The sequence below is a fragment of the Armigeres subalbatus genome, chromosome 2 (genome assembly GCF_024139115.2).
Source record: "Armigeres subalbatus isolate Guangzhou_Male chromosome 2, GZ_Asu_2, whole genome shotgun sequence".
Lineage (NCBI taxonomy): Eukaryota > Metazoa > Arthropoda > Insecta > Diptera > Culicidae > Armigeres > Armigeres subalbatus.
The window spans coordinates 364,196,963-364,218,652 of NC_085140.1; positions in this window are offsets into that span (position 1 = coordinate 364,196,963).

Sequence of the window (21,690 nt, forward strand, 5' to 3'; positions counted from 1 at the left end):
CTCGTACTGTGCCTCGATGAGGCCGATGATTTTCTCAGGAACCCCCTTGCGTCTCAGGGCGCCCCACATATTCTCGTGATTGAGACGGTCGAAAACTTTTTCGTAGTCAATGAATACCAAGTAAAGGGACTCTTGGAATTCGTTGACCTGCTATGATACGGAGCGTGACAATATGGTCCACGCCGGATCTTCCGGCACGGAATTCGGCCTGCTGCCGCCGGAGAGTCACATCGATCTTCTCCTGAATCCGGGCTAAGATAACTTTGCATAGAACTTTGAGAACGGTACACAGCAACATAATGCCTCGCCAGTTATCGCATACAGTCAGGTCACCCTTTTTGGGTACCTTCACTGAGATACTTTGCATCCAGCCGACCGGGAAAGTTGCGGTGTCCCAGATATTACAAAATAAATGATGCAGTAGTTTTGCGGATGTCATGGGTCAGCTTTGAGCATCTCGGCTGATATACGATCGACCTCTGGGGCTTTATTCGATTTCATGTTTTGGATGGCTGTTTAAATCTCTAGCAGTGATGAGCTTCGGTATTGACGCGTGTTATACGTCGGATCCTAGGCAGATCATGCCGAGCTGGTGGTGGCCTGGTCGGCACTTGAAAAAAAATGGTTCGAAGTGCTCAAACCAGCGTTTCAGCTGGTCAGTTGGGTCGGTCAATAACTGATCATTCGCATCTTTCACAGGCATCGTTGCATTCATCTTCGCCCCGCTTAAGCGTCGTGAGATATCGTAGAGGAGACGAATGTCCCCGGTTGCGGCGGCTCTCTCTCTCCTTCGTCAGCCAGAGAGTCTGCCCACGCTCGCTTGTCCCGTCGACATGAGCGTTTTACTTCCTCAAGAGCCGTGTATCGTTGACGGGCTAAGACTTTGGCTCCTCTGGTTTTCGATCGCTCTATCGCGGCTTTGGCTTCTCTTCGCTCCTCTATCTTCCTCCAGGTCTCATCGGTGATCCATTGTTTTCTCTGGGTGCGTAGTTCACCCAGATTGTTCTCGCTGGTGGCGATGAAGGCATTCTTGATGGCGGTCCATTGGTCTTCCACGCTGCCACCTTCCGGAATATCTGCAGCACGCGTCTCCAGTTCTTCAACGAAGGACCGTTTCACCGTGGCATCTTCCAGTCGGCGTGTGTTGAATCGTCGTCCAACTCTTTCCTCCTGCCGACGAATCCGCGCAATGCGCAGGCGTATTTCGCCGATGAGGAGGTGATGATCAGACGCGATATCGGCACTACGTTTATTCCGTACATCAAGAAGGCTCCGTTTCCATTTTCGGCTGATGCAGATGTGGTCGATTTGATTTTCTGTAAAGCCGTCACGGGAGACCCACGTGACCTTGTGAACCGGTCGATGAGGAAGAGCGATCCCCGATCACCATGTCGTTATTACCACAAAATTCTGCGAACAGCTCTCCGTTTTCGCTCATTTCTCCGAGACCATGGCGTCCCATAATGCGCTCATGGTTCGAGTTGTCGGATCCGATCTTCGCATTGAAGTCGCCCAAACAGATCTTGATATCACCCTTCGGAATTCTATCTACGACGGCATTGAGTTGACTGTAGAAGTTCTCTTTGTCTTGCAGATCGGCAGCATCGGTTGGCGCATAACATTGGATTATAGTAAGGTTTCGGACCCGTGTTCTAAATCTGGCAACGATTATCCTTTCACTTATAGGTTCCCACTTCATAAGCGCAGAGTGTGCCTGAGCGCTTAGTACCCGAGCAGCACAAGTCAGACAAAAATGGTTGCAGCAACTTGATTGTGACTGAATCCGGTCACATATAAGTTGCAGTAACCTATGTGGAACATGTGTGCTGCTAGGGTAGGAAGCCAACTCCGCGATGCCGGGGAGCGTGTTCACCTCGTAAACCAGAGTATAGCAGAACTTGTCCCGACGGCGTTCTGTGTTCTCCAAAGTTTGGCCAACGGACTTCACTCAGTCCCAGGATCTCAAGCTTCATGCGGCGTGCCTCATTGGCAAGTTGTGCCAATTTACCCTGCTGGGCTAGGGTTAAAACGTTCCATGTTCCTATTCGTGTCCGTTGTTTCGCGCTAAGAGTCGTCGCCGTAAAATCAGTCGGTATTCTTTCATTATCGGATTCTCGAACAAATTGATGTTTCGGGAACAGTAGGTTGTTGGCCCAAGGTTCCCTATCCACCGGGATGGGGCTGCCATCTTAGGTATAGCTTCCGGGGAATAGCATTTCATACTCAGCCGCTGGATGCCAGAACAGACGCTGTTGGAGCTGCACCTCCTTGGTGGACAGACGCTCGATCAGTCGGGTCAAATTTGTTTAAAGTCCCACCCAACACCAGGACTAGGCTAGTGCGCTTTGAGCGGCACACGGTCGCTTTGATAGGGCCTGCTTGGGGACACATGCAGCTTTTTATAGAAGTTCAACAGAGCCCACTGTCGAACCCCACCACATCCTAGGCAGACCCCACAGTACGCACCCTCTCACTCTAGCTGATGTCAGAAGGACAACAGTGCCCAGGCTGCACTACCAGCTAAGTACGCAACCCTTAGCTGGCGGTCAATTGTCATCGGAAGACCCGTGGAAGCGTGAGTATTGGAACTTGTGAGGACCAGAGCTATATTAGGCGCCCCTTCCCGGATGTCAACTCACCATTTCGCAGCCCTTTTATACGAGAAGTTCACAAAAATTTCAACTGAAAATTTTCCAGAATTTCTGCCGAATCTTATTCAGAAAATTCTTTGGAATGCCCATAAGAATTATTTAAATTTCCTAAAGAAATTGCTCCAAATTTGCAAGAGAAATTAAAAAATATCGTAGGAAACCATTCTAAATTTCCACGGGGAATATTTCGGAATGTCCGTTTAAACTTAAAATTTTATAATAAATAATTCGGGAAATAATTCTTAATTTTCACGGAAAATTACTCGGGGTTTTTTAACGGGAAAACTTTTGAGATTTAGAGGAAAAATCTTGAGATTTCAACAGATGACTATTCAGCGGGATATTGCATGAAATTTTCAAGAAGAGCATTGGAATTATCACAGAGAGGTTCTTTAGAGTATTTCAAGGTTATCAATTGAGGAATTTAACGAAATTTACACACAAAACTTATTGGAATATAGAATTGACATTGTCAGAATTTCATCTCGAAATTTTTCCAAATTCTGAAAATTCTTCGGTTTTTCTAATTTTGAACCGGCGTTGAGAATGATAGGTCAGATGCGTGACAGATTTTATCAGTGGCGCGCTGATGCAAAAGTGTCGGCGATGGTGGCGCACACCTCTAGGAGGAATTGAATTCAACAGTCATTAAATTAATTGGCTTTGAGATTTGATATCAGAAGTTATGGACAGAGGATTAAATTTGATTTCGTTTCAATTTGATTTTCGTTTTGTTGGGTTTTGTTCACTTTGATTTTATTATGTTTGAAATACGAACTTTGTTGTAATGTTTACATGGAAATAGAATTGAATACCGTCGTCGGGGGTGACAATGGGTCAAATGGGGGTGAGATTGGGTCACTGTTTCAACTACTTAGAATGCATGTAGAATAGATTAAATGCATCTGAGGGCAAGAAGACTAAAATATAAGAGACCTTTTTGAATGATTTTGCTCTACGACCTCCAGACTGCCGATGAGAGCGATGACCCATTCTCACCCCCCAGACCCATTGTCACCCCCGAAGGCGGTAGCTGAATTACTTAAAACGTGGTTTATTTCCATATTTTTCCAATCACATATGAAGTTTTGTACAATTTGGAAAAGTCTACGTAGACTTCAAGGGGTGGGGGGAGAGTTTTTCGGAAAAGTCTACGAAAGTCTACTAGGGGGGACGGGGGGTTTGGAAAAGTGAAATTTCGGTCTACGTGGTTTGTGGACAGCCCCTTGCGTGCTTTTTGTTAAAAAATACAAAAATCAGAAACAAAACAATTTACGCTCCAAATCTTTGTTTTAGATTTCTGCTGATGCATGTTATGAAATCAGTTTCCTTTTGATTTGGTAGACATATTCTGGATACTTAATATATTTTTTTTATTTAACTCTTTTCAAGTGAACGACTAGTTTTCAATGATTATGTAAACGATATTTCTAATGAAAGCATCAAATCTATAACGCCCTTGAATAAAATTTCTTAGTTATGACCAACACTAGTTAGTTTTATTCAAACCAAACTCAGCTTCCTTCCTAGAGCCTCCTTAGACTATCAGTAAGATGCGCGACTATAAAGCAAGACCATGATAAGGGTGGCTGGGCTCGATTCCCGGTGCCGGTCTAGGCAATTTTCGGTTTGTAAATTGTATCGACTTCCTTGGGCATAAAAGTATCATCATGCTAGCCTCATGATATACGGATGCAAAATATGGTAACTTGGTTTAGAAACCTCGCAGTTAATAACTGTTAAAGTGCTTAATGAATACTATGCTACAAGATGCCAATGTCCCAGTAGGGGGATGTAATTCCTACAAAGAAGAAAGAGAAACAAAGCTTCGTCGTGATTACGATAAATCTATTTCAGTTTATTATGCCCCTCTGTAAAACTATCAAGTTTCGTTTGAGAGATAGTGGTTTCAAGAGGATCTTATGGAAGTTTTCGTTGAAGCTATAGAAATTGTGGCGAATTATTGATTAAATCAAACTCCATGATGGTAGCTATAGGCACGGAAAATGCTGGGTAAAGCGTACCATTGGTACTTCGCGTACTTGAAGCAATAAAATAGACCCCATCTCGCGGTCCTTAGCCTCTTACCCAGCAACTCCAGCGCAAAAATTTCCTAAATTTCTCGAATATTTTTTGATTCTGAGAGAGATTAAACCAAAAGTAAACGCTGATTTGGAGTCGATCATTACTTACACTATTAACGGAATAAATGATAACGGCCCGGATAAGATGTTGTTGACCAACAAATTCGATCGATGAGTTCAGACCAATCCAATACCACGTATATTAGCCCCATTAAAAAAAAAACAGATTGTAGATGAACAGGCCACAAAATGATTGGAAGAGGGAATTATAAGACCTAGCACATCTGAAAACAGCAGTTCTATTGTTCTAGAAAGTTGGAAGCAGACGATTATGTGTCGATTACCGGAAACTTTATAAAATAATTGTTCTATTGACAGAAGATATCATAGATGATCTCCATGCCTCGAAAGTTTTTTTTCAACGTTGGATGATGTGCCAGTAGATAAAGCTAGTGCCAATTTCACAGCATTCGTAACTCCATCAGGTCAATATGAGTTCTTAAAAACTCCTCTCTGTCTTTGTATCTTTTCCGAGATTTTATTGAAAAGAAGATTGTCATTATTTGCATCGATGATTTGCTCATTCTCGCACTAAATGAGGATCAAGCACTAGAGAGCCTAAAATTGGTTTTAGATGTAGCCAAGGAATTTTTTTTTTTTTTATGGATCCTGTACACCTCCGGTGGTGCAAAGGCCGACTTGAAAGATCTCCATCCTCAGCGTTGCCCGGCTATCGCTTTAACCTGTTGCAATGTTAGATTTCGGTCAAATTCTTTTATTTCTTTATTGAGGCTTCGCCGCCATGAGCCTCTGGGTCTGCCTCTGCTGCGATGTCCCGCTGGGTTCCAGTCTAATGCTTGCTTACAGATTTCGTTTCCGCCCCTACGTAGAGTGTAGCCGACCCAGCCCCACTTCCGATCCCGAATTTCTGTTGCTATCGGCCTCTGGTGACAACGACGATGGAGCTCGTTGTTTGAGATCCAGTTGTGAGGCCACCAGGCCCGAATTATATACCGCAGGCATCTGTTAATGAACACCTGCAGCCGTTGAGTGTTCTCCACTGATACACACCATGTTTCGCTGGCGTATAACAGCACAGATTTCACGTTAGAGTTGAAAATTCGTATTTTGGTGCGTTCACTTATCTGCCTGTTTTTCCAGATATTTCTTAAACTCGCAAAAGCAGCCCTTGCTTTCTTGATCCGTGCGCCTATGTCGATCTTGGTACCGCCGTCTGACGCCATTTGGCTACCAAGATATTGGAAGCTTTCAACATTCTCCACTGGTTGCCCGGCTACTGTGAAACTGGAAGGAGTCACCGTGTTTACATCCAACGATTTGGTTTTGTTGACGTTGATGACTAAACCTGCCGAGGAGGAGCGATCGGCAAGGTCGTTGAGCTTACTCTGCATATCAGAGCGCCGTTGCGCGAGTAGTGCAACGTCATCCGCCAATTCGAAGTCGTTTAGGTGCTCCATGGTTATAGGCTGCCATAACAGCCCGCGGTTTGGTTCACGGTCAATCGCATCTACCAGAATCTCATCGATTACGATGAGGAACAGTAACGGTGATAGAATACATCCTTGCCTCACACCAGCTACGACCCGGATAGGGTCGGACAGGACCATTGTGCAGCACTCTACACGAAAAGGCCTCGTACTGTGCCTCGATGAGGCCGATGATTTTCTCAGGAACCCCTTGCGTCTCAGGGCGCCCCACATATTCTCGTGATTGAGACGGTCGAAAGCTTTTCGTAGTCAATGAATACCAAGTAAAGGGACTCTTGGAATTCGTTGACTTGCTCCAAAATGATGCGGAGCGTGACAATATGGTCCACACAGGATCTTCCGGCACGGAATCCGGCTTGCTGCCGCCGGAGAGTCGCATCGATCTTCTCCTGAATCCGGGCTAGGATAATTTTGCACAGAACTTTGAGAACGGTACACAGCAACATAATGCCTCGCCAGTTATCGCATACAGTCAGGTCACCCTTTTGGGCACCTTCACTAAGATACCTTGCATCCAGTCGACCGGGAAAGTTGCGGTGTCCCAGATATTACGAAATAAACGATGCAGTAGTTGTGCGGATGTCATGGGGTCAGCTTTGAGCATCTCGGCTGATATGCGGTCGACCTGGGGCTTTATTCGATTTCATGCTTTGGATGGCTGTTTGAATCTCTAGCAGTGATGGAGCTTCGGTATTGACACGTGTTATACGTCGGATCCTAGGCAGATCATGCCGAGGTGGTGATAGCCTGGTTGGCACTTGAAAAGTTGTTCGAAGTGCTCGAACCAGCGTTTCAGCTGGTCAGTTGGGTCGGTCAATAACTGATCATTCGCGTCTTTCACAGGCATCGTTGCATTCATCTTCGCCCCGCTTAAGCGTCGTGAGATATCGTAGAGGAGGCGAATGTCCCCGGTTGCGGCGGCTCTCTCTCCTTCGTCGGCCAGAGAGTCTGCCCACGCTCGCTTGTCCCGTCGACATGAGCGTTTTACTTCCTTCTCAAGAGCCGTGTATCGTTGACGGGCTAAGACTTTGGCTCCTCTCGTTTTCGATCGCTCTATCGCGGCTTTGGCTTCTCTTCGCTCCTCTATCTTCCTCCAGGTCTCATCGGTGATCCATTGTTTTCTCTGGGTGCGTAGTTCACCCAGATTGTTCTCGCTGGTGGCGATGAAGGCATTCTTGATGGCGGTCCATTGGTCTTCCACGCTGCCACCTTCCGGAATATCTGCAGCACGCGTCTCCAGTTCTTCAACGAAGGACCGTTTCACCGTGGCATCTTCCAGTCGGCGTGTGTTGAATCGTCGTCCAACTCTTTCCTCCTGCCGACGAATCCGCGCAATGCGCAGGCGTATTTCGCCGATGAGGAGGTGATGATCAGACGCGATATCGGCACTACGTTTATTCCGTACATCAAGAAGGCTCCGTTTCCATTTTCGGCTGATGCAGATGTGGTCGATTTGATTTTCTGTAAAGCCGTCACGGGAGACCCACGTGACCTTGTGAACCGGTCGATGAGGGAAGAGCGATCCCCGATCACCATGTCGTTATTACCACAAAATTCTGCGAACAGCTCTCCGTTTTCACTCATTTCTCCGAGACCATGGCGTCCCATAATGCGCTCATGGTTCGAGTTGTCGGATCCGATCTTCGCATTGAAGTCGCCCAAACAGATCTTGATATCACCCTTCGGAATTCTATCTACGACGGCATTGAGTTGACTGTAGAAGTTCTCTTTGTCTTGTAGATCGGCAGCATCGGTTGGCGCATAACATTGGATTATAGTAAGGTTTCGGACCCGTGTTCTAAATCTGGCAACGATTATCCTTTCACTTATAGGTTCCCACTTCATAAGCGCAGAGTGTGCCTGAGCGCTTAGTAGGAAGCAGTGTTGTCATTCTCCTCTGTGTAGTAAAGAGCGAGTGCCAGATTACTCTCAACACTCTTCTACAATTGAGAGCATCGCACTCGTCATTGATTATCACTACACTCTTTTCCTGCGCGCAGCGATGAACTAAGCTGCGCTCACAATTTAAAGCACTCCACACTGTCCCAAACTGTAGCGTGAACAAAGAGCACTGGGATGCGCTGTAGTGATTGAGTGTCAACTAATTCAGTGAACAATACCAGTGCGCACTGAAGATTCCGCACTGCAGTGCGAACTGAAGTGAGCGAAACAGTTGGTCTGGGTTCAGCCAAATCGCACCAAGCGCCAATGATAAATTACCGATTTTTCTACTCAAACTTTCATTTAGTAGATTTAATTGATCACAAATCGTATCGGATATCCCTCAACCCCATAACTGAGGATAACCTTCTGCAAATGGTGCGGTTTGGCTGAACCCTGACCAGTTGATTGCTGAGATCGTTGGGATGGACGGCGCAGCGGCATGACTGCCGATGTTGTTTTTTCTTCTTTTTCTTCTTGCTTCGTATTTCTTCGCACAAGGCATTGCATGCATGCTGCATTGATATTAGGTCTAGCGCAGTTGTCCCCAGCATTTTTACTATCAAGGGCCGCACAGCAATTTTGAACTGTTAAAGCGTGTTTTACATAGAAATTTTAAGTTTAATCAAAATGAATTTTATACCTATTACAAAATGAATCAAATTCGTTGCCCTGGGTTTTCTTCAAATAATATGTTTGTAAGAACATTCTTACAGCTGGTTTTATAGCCAACTGATTTTAAGTTCATACTAACAGATACTTTTGCGGCAGCGGACATGAGACGAAACATATTTTTTCGCAACAACACCTCTTCAGCATACTTTGCAAAATATATTTAAGCTATTTTCCAAATGAGCATATGTCGTCTGATCTTAGGATTTTGAACTTTTGTTGAAAGATTATTGTTCATTACAAAACAGTAACGATTCCTCAACTTTAATTTTTCGTTTCAAGGAATTCAAATATGCGAAATTCATGTGCGAAAATGCAAAAAAAAGTAAAGAGATTTTGACTGGATAATTGATTCTGAAAATTTTATTTCTTATTTGAGCGGTCAAAATTGAAATCGTCCAATTCCTATACCCGAGGTAAGCCGGACTAGGGCCCAAAAACTCGTTAGTACAGACAACAATAATGAATCTTCCAATTCTGTTTCATTTAACATTGAGATGAGTGATTGCGTGACATTACGAGACCTCATTGATTATAACTTGTCGCGCGAAATAACGAGAAACATGATTTTGAAGCCAGGTGAACTTGCCAGCGGTGTTGAATAGAAATCGAGTAAATCTGCATTCCGCACTATTTACAGTGTTTCCAGATTTGCGAACAATTGAAGTTTACTGAAACCTTTTGTTCATCAACTAATACATCTTGACTTTGTAAAATATTTTTCGTTGCGTAAAGTACGTTAATAGTCAATAATTTCTTGGGATAGAAATCAAGCTACTTTTCAATTGAATGTTGCTAAGGCCTAACTTATATTGAATGCATTCTTATTTCAGAGCGATGTAATGGTAATATTTTCATTATTTTGATCTTAAGTTCATCATTTGAATCTGTGAACAAAAAAGGACGAATTAACTATTTTCATAGCCCGAAGTTGTTTGCTGTTGGCTTACGTAATATCTATGAAGTGATGAATATAGTTAATCATGATGATAACATAATTCTTGCTTTAGGGTGCTTAAACATCTTAATGTTGTGAACATGATACATTCCCTGGCTTTTCGTGTCATCTCATGTTTATCAACGGGCCACATATTGTGTATATTTTCAAATACTTCGCGGGCCGCAGAAGAAGGTTTGGAGGGCCACATGCGGCCTGCGGGCCACTCTTTGGCCATCACTGGTTTAGCGAATAGGTAAATGCTTTGTGATTCACAAGACGATGCGATGGGATTGAGAACGATGGAAGGAACAATTTTTATGGAATTGTCTATATTCAATGTTGGATTTTATATTTTTTTGAAGTGCTGCTTTAAAGTCTTCACATAAATTGCAAATAGTAGATACATAGTCAAAATACAATCAAATTCGGCAAACATTTGAGAAGACATTAAAATAGAACAGATCAAAGGTTCTTAAACTTTTAGGATTTGCGACACACCAACATGAACATGGACAAAATGCATATGGGCATGAGCATTATGACCATACAACTCGTAGTTACTACTCCGTGATTGACTGGAACGTGTGAAATTGCACAGAGAACCATGTGAATGGAGCATGGGATTTGCTATCCATTCTCAATGTACACGTTTCAGAAGCTCACGTATTTTAAATCAATAACGGCGCTGGCCACTTCATTACGGTCATATAGGAAAAGAAGGATTGTTAGTTCGACTCTCGTTGCTACTAGAGACCGAGAACACCTCCACGATTGCTTGGGAGGAGGATATTTTATCTGGATTCACTTTGGTGAGTGATGCGATCTATGGGAGGGAGGGGATTATATGAAATGCAAAATGCATATGTTTTTCAAAATTGTATGGAAAAAGAGTTCTACCTAGATTGAGCAAATCATAGTTGCTTCATATCACTCATTATGTTTGCCAATTTTTAATTCTTCATATTTTTAATTTTAGTATTTGTATTATATACTACCTTTCTTGAACAACACTACAGGAAAGCTTTAAATTCCATAAACCCGACGAGCTTTTTTCGTTCAGTTTTTAATTGGAATAATAGAATTCGTTTAGGATCGCCTAATTATAAAACTATAACGAGATTGATGAAATAATCAAGAGGGACTAATGCCTTCATACTTAACCAGCATTTGAATGTTCGGTATTTTGTTTGCCGAGTTTCAACTGCAAAATTTCTTTTTTACTGAAATTCTAGTATTTCAGTAAACCAACGTTTGGATGATTATTGTGACGTTTACTTATCTTTACTAAAGAAATCATTAAATTCATAGATTGCTGAACAGCACAAAAAGTCTGTAGAAATTTATACAGCGTCACTCAGCCACAGATCGCACAGCTGTGTAAAACAAGTTGAAATGCATCATGCGAACCGGTGCTCTCTGTCAGCAACTTTTTAAAAAGAATTTATCATGAAGTATAGCTTCCCAAATTATCGTATTGAGCATCTGGCATATTATGCTACATATCGTTAGTGATGCTGATAAAGTGTCAGAGATTTTCTTTTTGTTCAATCTCAGTCTGACAGTAATAAATCAGATCCTACCAAAGTCTTTATTTATCCATACTTTAATTTAATGCAAAAGAACATTGACTGTCCAGACTCTGGTCAAATTAAGTACTGTCCAGTGAGTAAAATATTTTTCCCAAAAACAAAACCTCATTTACTGACTAACTCAGTTATGTTCACATTTATTTGATATTTTTGAATATGCTGAAAACTCGGTAATGTAAAATATTGCTGATGAAATTACTGGGTGATCTGATCCGTATTCAGAAAGCTCAGTGAAGTTTTACCGACTCTGGTCAAATTAAGTAGCTGTATGGATAATAACGAGAAAGGTGATATCACTTTATAAAAAAATAAGTTTCTTGAGATAGAAAATGAAGAACAAAAAGTAATCGAATTTATGATTTTGAACATATTTTTCAGCTTATGCATACTTTCGTATTGGAATTTATTTACTTTTGGTTAAATGGTTAAATGGTTCAATTTTTGACATAAACTACGTCTAAGGGGAAGATTCGGATACAGGGTGTAAAATGAAAATTTCACAATTGGGGGCCGTCACGAAATCATGTAAGATTTGTAACTTTAATAGGTCCTTTATCTTTCAATGGATCTTAAAGATTTATATATCAATCGATTCGCAAACTCTCCACCAATTTGCCAGTAATATTAAAACTTTTGAGTATCAACGCTAAACTATTAAACATTTTAGTTCTTTCATACATCGTGCATTTCATATGCAGCGTGTTCCAATCCTTGGTAAATGCCTACTTTTAGGGTATTATCAATTGTTCAACTGGGGTGTATGGAAGGAGTGGCCCAGCTGCTAGACAGTGGGGTCCCTACTCCTTCACAAAGTGGTAGATGCTGCTAAAGCTGGGTAGTAATGTCGACGGGATAGTTCCTTCTCTTCTATATAGAGCGGAATAATTGGTTCAGTGTACTATATTTGATTTTACGTAGCTTACGTCGAGCGGTTGTGTCTTGTATACAACCCCAAAAATTTTTTTTGTTTTTAAATTGGTTTTAAAATGTATTTCTATTTGATTATTTATGTTTTTGATTCATCACTATTTTGATTTAATATATCTTATCTCTTTTCATTTGATTTGCATCATATTCATTCATGTAAAATTTGAGGACAATTTTCGTTATTTTTTTTCATAGAAATCTTAAACTAAAACTAAACTTACTTAAATAACTTGGTTACGCATATGCACAGCATATGTTTCCGAAATGGACAAATTGAAACTAACTTTGCGAACCCACGTGTCTTGGAGGGACTCGTGGACATGCCAACGGCTTGCTTGGCTAAAGCAACAAACTAACAGTTCGTTGTTTCAATTCAACAAGGGTAATAGTTCCGATAGCCGTGGGTGTACCGTGTCTGAAACATAATTGATGAGCTTTTGAATGCACACTTAAGATAAGTGGAATAAAGTAAACTCAGTGTATGCAAAGAAATAGTAGTTGAACGTGCTTAGTTCCTCCACTATTGTGCCTTTTATCCTGATAACGAAGTTAATGCGCTAGTTTCAGTAACTTTATAATAAATGATAACAAAATTTCAATAATTTGGTTTAGGTTACTGCAACTCGTGCTTTGACTCCGTTATTAGTGAAATTTAAACAACGAACAATTCGGCAGTGTTGTAGAAAAACCTTTGCTAGAAGTACATCATTCATTGCATTTTGAAATTTAGCCTCTGGAATGAGTTATTGATAAACTACTAAGTGATCGAGCCCATGTTACCAAATGATCAAATACATCCTTGTTTAAAACGCTATGACTGTCAACTCTGCTCATCCTTCAGATTCACAAATTTAAATTATTAAAATCCCGCAATAAATGTGGTACTTGTTTACAATAGCTATACTTTAGCAATCCGAAAGATAGATCAAAACGAAGAATGGCAACCGAAAAGTTTCATAAAATCTATTTAACAACGCTACGCAATCGCTACGTGTAATTTAAAATAGTAACGTTTCATGTTACAGTCGATTGCTGCTGTTGATACTTTCATACAGCGTACCCGTTTCACCTTGATTCCGGAATCCGGACTGTCTGCATGCAACTCATGCGAGTCCTTCATCACAACATCGAGCAGGAAACGAATAACTGAACAGCAGATTCGTTCGAACGCAACTCTGTGGTGATATCACTGCAGTGGTACACTGGAGTGAGGCACACTGAGGATCTCACTGAAGTGAGAGAACTTGAGTGCACCTAAAATTCAAATCTCTAGAGTGGTGAGTAGGTGTACGCTGCCTTGATTTCTCTACGCAAGCGCTCTCTTACGCACGCATTCCAGATCACTCACAGCAGAAGGTTCATTTTACGCGCTGCGTTTTGATTCTCTTATCCTCATTTCGATAGAATCTCTTACACTCTAGTGTAACACCCCAGTGAAATGACATCACTGGTAGGAAGCCAACTCCGCGATGCCGGGGAGCGTGTTCACCTCGTAAACCAGAGTATAGCAGAACTTGTCCCGACGGCGTTCTGTGTTCTCCAAAGTTTGGCCAACGGACTTCACTCAGTCCCAGGATCTCAAGCTTCATGCGGCGTGCCTCATTGGCAAGTTGTGCCAATTTACCCTGCTGGGCTAGGGTTAAAACGTTCCATGTTCCTATTCGTGTCCGTTGTTTCGCGCTAAGAGTCGTCGCCGTAAAATCAGTCCGTATTCTTTCATTATCGGATTCTCGAACAAATTGATGTTTCGGGAACAGTAGGTTGTTGGCCCAAGGTTCCCTATCCACCGGGATGGGGCTGCCATCTTAGGTATAGCTTCCGGGGAATAGCATTTCATACTCAGCCGCTGGATGCCAGAACAGACGCTGTTGGAGCCGCACCTCCTTGGTGGACAGACGCTCGATCAGTCGGGTCAAATTTGTTTAAAGTCCCACCCAACACCAGGACTAGGCTAGTGCGCTTTGAGCGGCACACGGTCGCTTTGATAGGGCCTGCTTGGGGACACATGCAGCTTTTATAGAAGTTCAACAGAGCCCACTGTCGAACCCCACCACATCCTAGGCAGACCCCACAGGACGCACCCTCTCACTCTAGCTGATGTCAGAAGGACAACAGTGCCCAGGCTGCACTACCAGCTAAGTACGCAACCCTTAGCTGGCGGTCAATTGTCATCGGAAGACCCGTGGAAGCGTGAGTGTTGGAACTTGTGAGGACCAGCGCTATGTTAGGCGCCCTTCCCGGATGTCAACTCACCATTTCGCAGTAGTGCATGCTATTTGTAGCCAAGGAACATGGATTGAAAATTTTATGGAAAAAGGAGGGTATTAAACATTTGCTCATTACAACAGGAGTATCAAGAGCCATCGGCCAATTAGAAAGAATTCACGGTGTAATAGTTCCCGCTCTGGCAAATCTGGCTATAAACAGCCCATATTCCTGGTATAAACACGAAGGAGATTTATAAAGATATTAAAACTTTCATTAGCAAACAGTTGAGAGGCAAGATTCCATTCATGTTGGTTCTCGAAGAATCAATGTTGCTTGAGTTGTTTATAAGACAAGGCGTTCGAAAATGTTTGACACATGGCACATAATATTGAAAATAGACCCTTTACTGAGCCTCTAAATAGTTGGTCATGAAATAATGTTCTCAATATCAATGTGCATCAATCAGCATTATATGATCCAGTTTTAGTGATGTGACTGTCTCATTTTGTTTAAACATCGGTATGATCTCGCCTCAATCACTTAGTTTTTTTTCAGAACTTGAAGAAGTACAAACATAAATTGATCGCAATCGAGAATATCATGACTTGAAAAAAAAATTATCAAACATTTCTGAGCTCGGACTTTTATTAAGGGCCATCCACAAAGTAAGTCACGCTTTCACGCATCCGTACAAAATTCTAGAGGTTTCATACAAAAAATGCGATGAAGGGGGAAGGCGGGTCTAAAGTTGCCAATTTTTGCGTGACGTACTTTGTGGTCCTCCTTTAGATGCTGCAGAGCTAGATTTGGTCTCATTACTACCACGCAACTCAGCATTTTGTTCGACAAAGTTATTTTCAATTTTGGAAACTAAAACCATGTGCATGCTATTTGTTCTTTAATGAAATTGGAATTTTATTTCTTAAGAATATTAATCACATTCAAATGTTATTTGATGGTAAATATCATAGCACAACAGCACGAGAAGTGGTAGACACTGCACAGAGGCGACCCAGGACGGGATGGTTCGATGTGGAGTGCCAGAGAGTGACAGACGAGAAGAACTTTGCCAGAAGCCGGATGTTGGTGTCAGGTACCCGATCGAATAGAGATCGATACAAGGAAGCAAGAGCAGCCGAAAAACGAACCCACCGCAGGGAGAAAAAAGAGTACGAAGAACAAGTGATTAGTGAGGCGCAGGAAAAAATGGAGCAGAACGATATGCGGAGGTTTTATGAGTCTGCCAATGGCGTGCGGAGAAAGACAGCGCCATCTCCCGTCATGTGCAACGACCAACAAGGGAATTTGCTGACAGATAAAACTGAAGTGGCTGCCAGGTGGAAGCAACACTTCGAAACTTTGTTGAATGGAGGAAGTGACGGTGCATCGGTGAACAGAATAAATATTAGCGACGATGGACAAGCTGTGGAGTCACCTACACTAGATGAGGTTAAAAAAGCTGTCAAAGAGCTGAAAAACAATAAGGCTGCGGGGAAGGACCAGGTCCCGGCTGAACTTCTCAAACATGGCAGTGAGGAGCTTTATGAAGTTCTGCACCATATTATGTCGAAAATATGGGAAGACGAGGAAATGCCTGCTAGCTGGTTGGACGGCCTCATTTGCCCTCTCTTTAAGAAATGGCACAGACTGGAGTGCGCCAATTACCGAGGAATAACCCTCCTTAATTCGGCGTTCAAAATTATGTCCCGTATTCTGTTCAACAGATTGAGACCGCTTGAAGAGTCCTTCGTCGGCGAACACCAAGCAGGTTTTCGTGAGGGCCGATCAACGACGGATTAAATGTTTACCCTGAGACAAATCCTTGATAAATTCCGGGAGTACAACTTGCAGACACATCATCTGTTTATTGATTTCAAGGCGGCGTACGATTCAGTGAAACGGAATGAACTATGGCAAATTATGCTTGAACATGGTTTTCCGGCGAAACTGATACGGCTGATTCGTATAACGTTGGACGGATCGAAATCAAGTGTAAGGGTTGCGGATGAAATATCGACGTCATTTGTTACCTTAGATGGATTAAAGCAGGGTGATGCACTCTCGAACCTACTGTTCAATATAGCGCTCGAGGGAGCGATTAGGAGAGCTGGTTTGCAAAGAAGCGGTACCATTATCACAAAATCGCATATGCTCCTGGGATTTGCGGACGATATCGATATTATCGGAATTGATCGCCGTGCCGTGTAAGAGGCTTTTGCGCCTTTTAACAGGGAGACAGCGAGGATTGGACTCACGATCAATACCAGCAAAACGAAGTACATGGTCGCTGGCAATCAACGTGGGTTCATTAGTGGTGGTGGTAGCGAAATAGTGCTGGATGGTGAAATATTTGAAGTGGTAGAAGAATTTGTGAATCTTGGAACATTAGTGACGTGCGATAATGATGTTACCCGCGAGGTGAAAAGGCGTATTGCAGCTGTAAATAGGGCTTATTACGGACTTCGTAACCAGCTTAAGTCCCGTAGTCTGCAAACGAAAACAAAACTCGCGCTGTATACTACTCTGATTCTTCCGGTGGCTTTATACGGCCATGAGACATGGACGTTAAAGGAGGCTGATCGGAGAGCTCTCGGAGTATTTGAGCGTAAGGTGCTGCGGACAATACTCGGCGGTAAACAGGAGAACGGTATCTGGCGGCGTCGCATGAATCACAAATTGTACCAGGTGTATAAAGGGCTGGATATTATTAAGCTTATACAACACGGCAGACTACGGTGGGCTGGTCACGTTGTTCGTATGCCGGAAGAACGACAAGCGAAGATAATATTTAGTAGAGAACCCGGAAGAGGCCGCAGGCTTCGTGGAAGGCCGCGTACACGATGGCTTTTTGCAGTTGAAGAGGACCTGAGGGCGCTCAATGTTCAGGGCGACTGGAAGCGATTGTCCCAGGATCGAGTCCAGTGGAGAAGGATACTCCATTCGGCGTAGGTTCATCGAAGAGCTGTAGCCCATCAAGTATCAAGTAAGTAAGTATCATAGATTTACTGATAGAAGAGTTCCAATTCCAGCTTGATGAAAAACTTCTTGCAAAATTATTTAAATGACACAAAATAGCTATTTGTTCAACTTTTTGCAAAAAAATATCTTTATTGGTACGAGGTGTACGTTCTTCCAACTTTCTGAGTTGGATTTCTAAGTAAGATAATCACCACGAGAGCTGAGAAAATCAAGATTTGCGCACTCGTTGCACAAACTATTTCTGTAACGCCGAAAAATTGATTTTAATATTAAAATTGGGTTCAAATGATTTACTTTACATGATCGCTTTTTTTTTTCAAAGATCCAAAAGTTAATAGAATAAAAAGCAATCAGTTTCCATGCTGTCGAGCCGCATTTCCGAGGCTCAGAAGCTATTACCATTATTTCCAATTACTAAAAAAAATCAAACCTGAAAATTATTAATTGTTTAATAAAACTATTATCAACTCGTAAAGATTCTGCACAATACTGCACAATAGCCAAACCACAAATTGGATCCCTTGTCGTAAGACACTGAAAAAGCTCTAAATATTTTTTTAATGGGTACAAATTGGAATTTTTACTACAAATTTATTTTTTTCGTTCCATTTATTATCAACATATGATGTTGCACACTTTTCGATAGCATAGAAAAATATCCGCAATCAAATAAAAGTGTCGTGAAAGAAACGCTTCAGGCAGCTTGCCGACGGTATTCGACTTAAAAATACCATCGATGGTAGCGAAGTTGAAGAGTTATTTCTGATGTTTCCTTATTCTTATGTTCGATAAATTTCAAATCACGACACATCAAACCCAACGCTGAAGTTTTTTCGTTGATTAAAAGAATCTATTTTAAATATTCGCATTCCTTGCTTTTATCTGCACATCTCCAGCAATTCAATCCAAACACTTGAAAAGACCATCTCCAACGATCAAGCACCTCTTCCCAGTCAACTCATTCCCAGCTCGGCCAGCATCCACGGAACCACGTATTCACATTACTTCATAAATACTATGTTATTCATGTCATATCCACACAATCAGCCTCCTCCTCGGCAAAAGTTACATATCTCTCGTCTGTCGAGCGCGCGCACGGCTTCAAAGACCATAAGATCAGAACGACGACGCGGCGTTGAACGGACGTACGGCAATGTTTCGCTCTCCGTCCAAGTGTCGTGGCCGTGATCCATGCTTGATCTGAGACGCTGCCGCTGCCAAAGTTGCTGCTGCCGTCCAAGTCCACACAGCAACAACCACCCGCCGTCCGTCCAACCGGCCTGCCGCCACCTACAAGCAGCATACTCCCAGGTTTCCCGATCCCTCGCCACCTACTTCCTATATCAAGCAACCATTAACCATCATCATCGCCGTTGCCGTCGATGCCGCCATGGATGCCAGGCCGTTTTTTGTGTTGGGTGAGAAACGTGGAGAATAACTGTTCTGGCCCAGTAGACTTAAAGATCTCATAAATGTTTTTAAACGGTAACAGAGACTACGGCGAAGAACTTGAAATTTATAATTTCTTAACAAAGTTTAAATTTTGTATTATTTTTGAGTAACGTTGGAATTTGTGAACAGGGTGTAACCGTATGTAGAGCAAGAATCAAGCCAGGTGGTGGAAAACTACATACATACATACGTCGGAATTTGTGAACAGTCTCTAAGTATTTGAAACGCAATGAAATGTTTATTCATTTTTTTTTCTTTGTTTGATTTTTAAAAGAATGGTATGAAACATGTGCAACGCTTCGCAAATATAATTAAAATGAATGAAAAAACGTAGTTTCTTTTTGTTGGATTGTTTGTTAGTTTTTTCATACCTCATATAATGGCTTCCATATTCATCCTTTAAAAATGACTTGAATTTTGATAACTTTTTTTTGAACACTGATGCGATTGCAGCCACATAGTTGTAACCGACTCCAATCACATCACATATAAGTTGTGGTGAATAACATACTTGGGTAGCAAAATGAAGATTTTTATTTGAATATGTTAATGTAAGAAGAATAATGAAATGGTTTTCCTATCTGTTAAAGATGACCATCTGGAAATTATTCAACTTTGTAAAACATACAAATAACAGCAAGCACAATATGCGCGTAGCTGGCACCGCTGATCGTCATCGCCTTGGTCTTATTCGTCGTTGTCGTCGGTGTGAGTTGTGTATTGTTTATGCCTGGAATGCAGCCCACTGTCTCTCATTCTGTCCGTCCATCGTCCTCTGCCTCCGCTGGCATTCCTGGTCAGCAGCCACCAGCGCCGCCGCTGCACTGACCACTAACCACCAGCAGCTGGTTTCGCTACATTCGCTCGCACACAGGTCAAAAACTCTCTTTCTACCCGTCGGCTATGCCATAAATGCCAGACAAAGATCGTGAACGATCATGTATACACGTATTAATATTTTTTTTCCTCCTGCTCTTCATATCTTACGCTGCGCAGACAACCCATCGAAGAAGGCTCAACTCCTTGTGCTTGAGACCTCGAGAGCGATTGCTAACACACCTTGCACAAATCTCTCACGAAACACGCTCCGAAAGCTCCCTTAATTCGGAGTATTGGTGGTACAGGTTGATCTTACGCGTAGGAACCACTCACCTCTATCCAGTTTCAGTGAGCGAACCGTGAAAGGGACTTAAGCCGGTCTTCTTCCATTAGGCGACTTCTTCATGATTACCATCAAAAATATATCTCCATCTCACTCCGATGGACGGGTGATGTCTCCCGTTTTGACGATCATCATTGATCTTTGGCAGCAGCAACTATGGCAGTCAACAGTCCAAGTTGTAGGTGACGACGATCGCGTTTCTACCGTTCTGCTTCTGCGATTTCTCGCTGCACTGAGAAGGAACTGCAGCACTCGCGCCAGGGAGGAAAAGCTCCTCCGTGTGTTGTGTGTCCACACGCGTAGTGATTAAGTGAGAGCCGAAGCTTTTTTACCTTGCCTTGGTCCAGTTCGGTCACCAACAGACGACGACGGCACAGGGGGAACTGCGGCTCTCTTCGCAGCTGGTATGGGACTTCACTTCGATGCTTGACGGCGTGATGCGGTATGGCTTTCAATGGTTTTTGGCTCTATACTGCGAAGCTGCGATGTGGTGACTATCCATTAGTGTGTTTGTACTCCGAATTAAACTTCTTAGCGACGTATTTTTGGCTGGTTGGATCTAGTTCCCGAACAATGGAAGATGAGCTGGCGACACTGATTACAATTTTGTTTTCTATTTGGGTTTGCAAAAGGAATGGTTCGGTGCTGCTGAAGTTAATTGAATAGCATTCAAAAATATAAATCTGAAAGTCAATTTCCAGCTTTGTCACTTGCTTTCTACTCATTCATTTAATGAAATAAGGGCATCTCATAACTAAACTGTAGTAGAATTTGTATGGAACTTTAAATTGATATTCAAAATATATAGATTTCAATTGGTTTTTTTTGAGCAATAATTCTAAAAAAAGATAATATTATTTTTTTCGTAGAATTTCCAGTACATTGAGTTTCAAAAACGAATAAAATCACATTGGTTCTTAGAAGAACACCAGAAAATGCGTGTTTGCGTGTTTGTATGAGAACAAAATTGTATTATTCGCGTTCTGGAACTCTTCCTCATCCAATACAAACGTAACAATTTGCACCCGACGGGAAACTAAAACCTTGGTTTTAGCTCTTAGAAATTTAAAATAGAAATAAAAATTTTAACGAAATACCGTTTTGCACATAATTTGAACAGATGGTCAAAACTCCGAAATTATTCTTTTAATGTGAAAAAAACGAGCAATGGGAGATGTCTGAGCAGAATCAGATTTAGTTTAACGTACTTTAAATTTAGATTTGTAGGGGCATACACCCAAAACATCTTATTACTGCCAACTTGTGGTATCTTGAATAAAATTGCGTTTTGCTAAATTCTTCTTGCGGCACACGCCCATTGTGTAGATGGGGCAAACGACACCGGCCGCCCACTTCCGCGGCAGAACTTCATCCTCCCAAATTTTGGTAATAACCTATAACCCATTGCATTGCACTAGCCTCACACTATGTTTAACCAGCTCTCCTGGTAGTTAATCAATCCCAGAGGCTTTGTTATTTTTCATCCGGTCGATCTCCTCCTGGATTTCCTGGAGATCTGGAGGGTGGTAGGTCATTTGGCATAAAGTCGTTTTGCATAACGCTGTTTGGCATAAGGC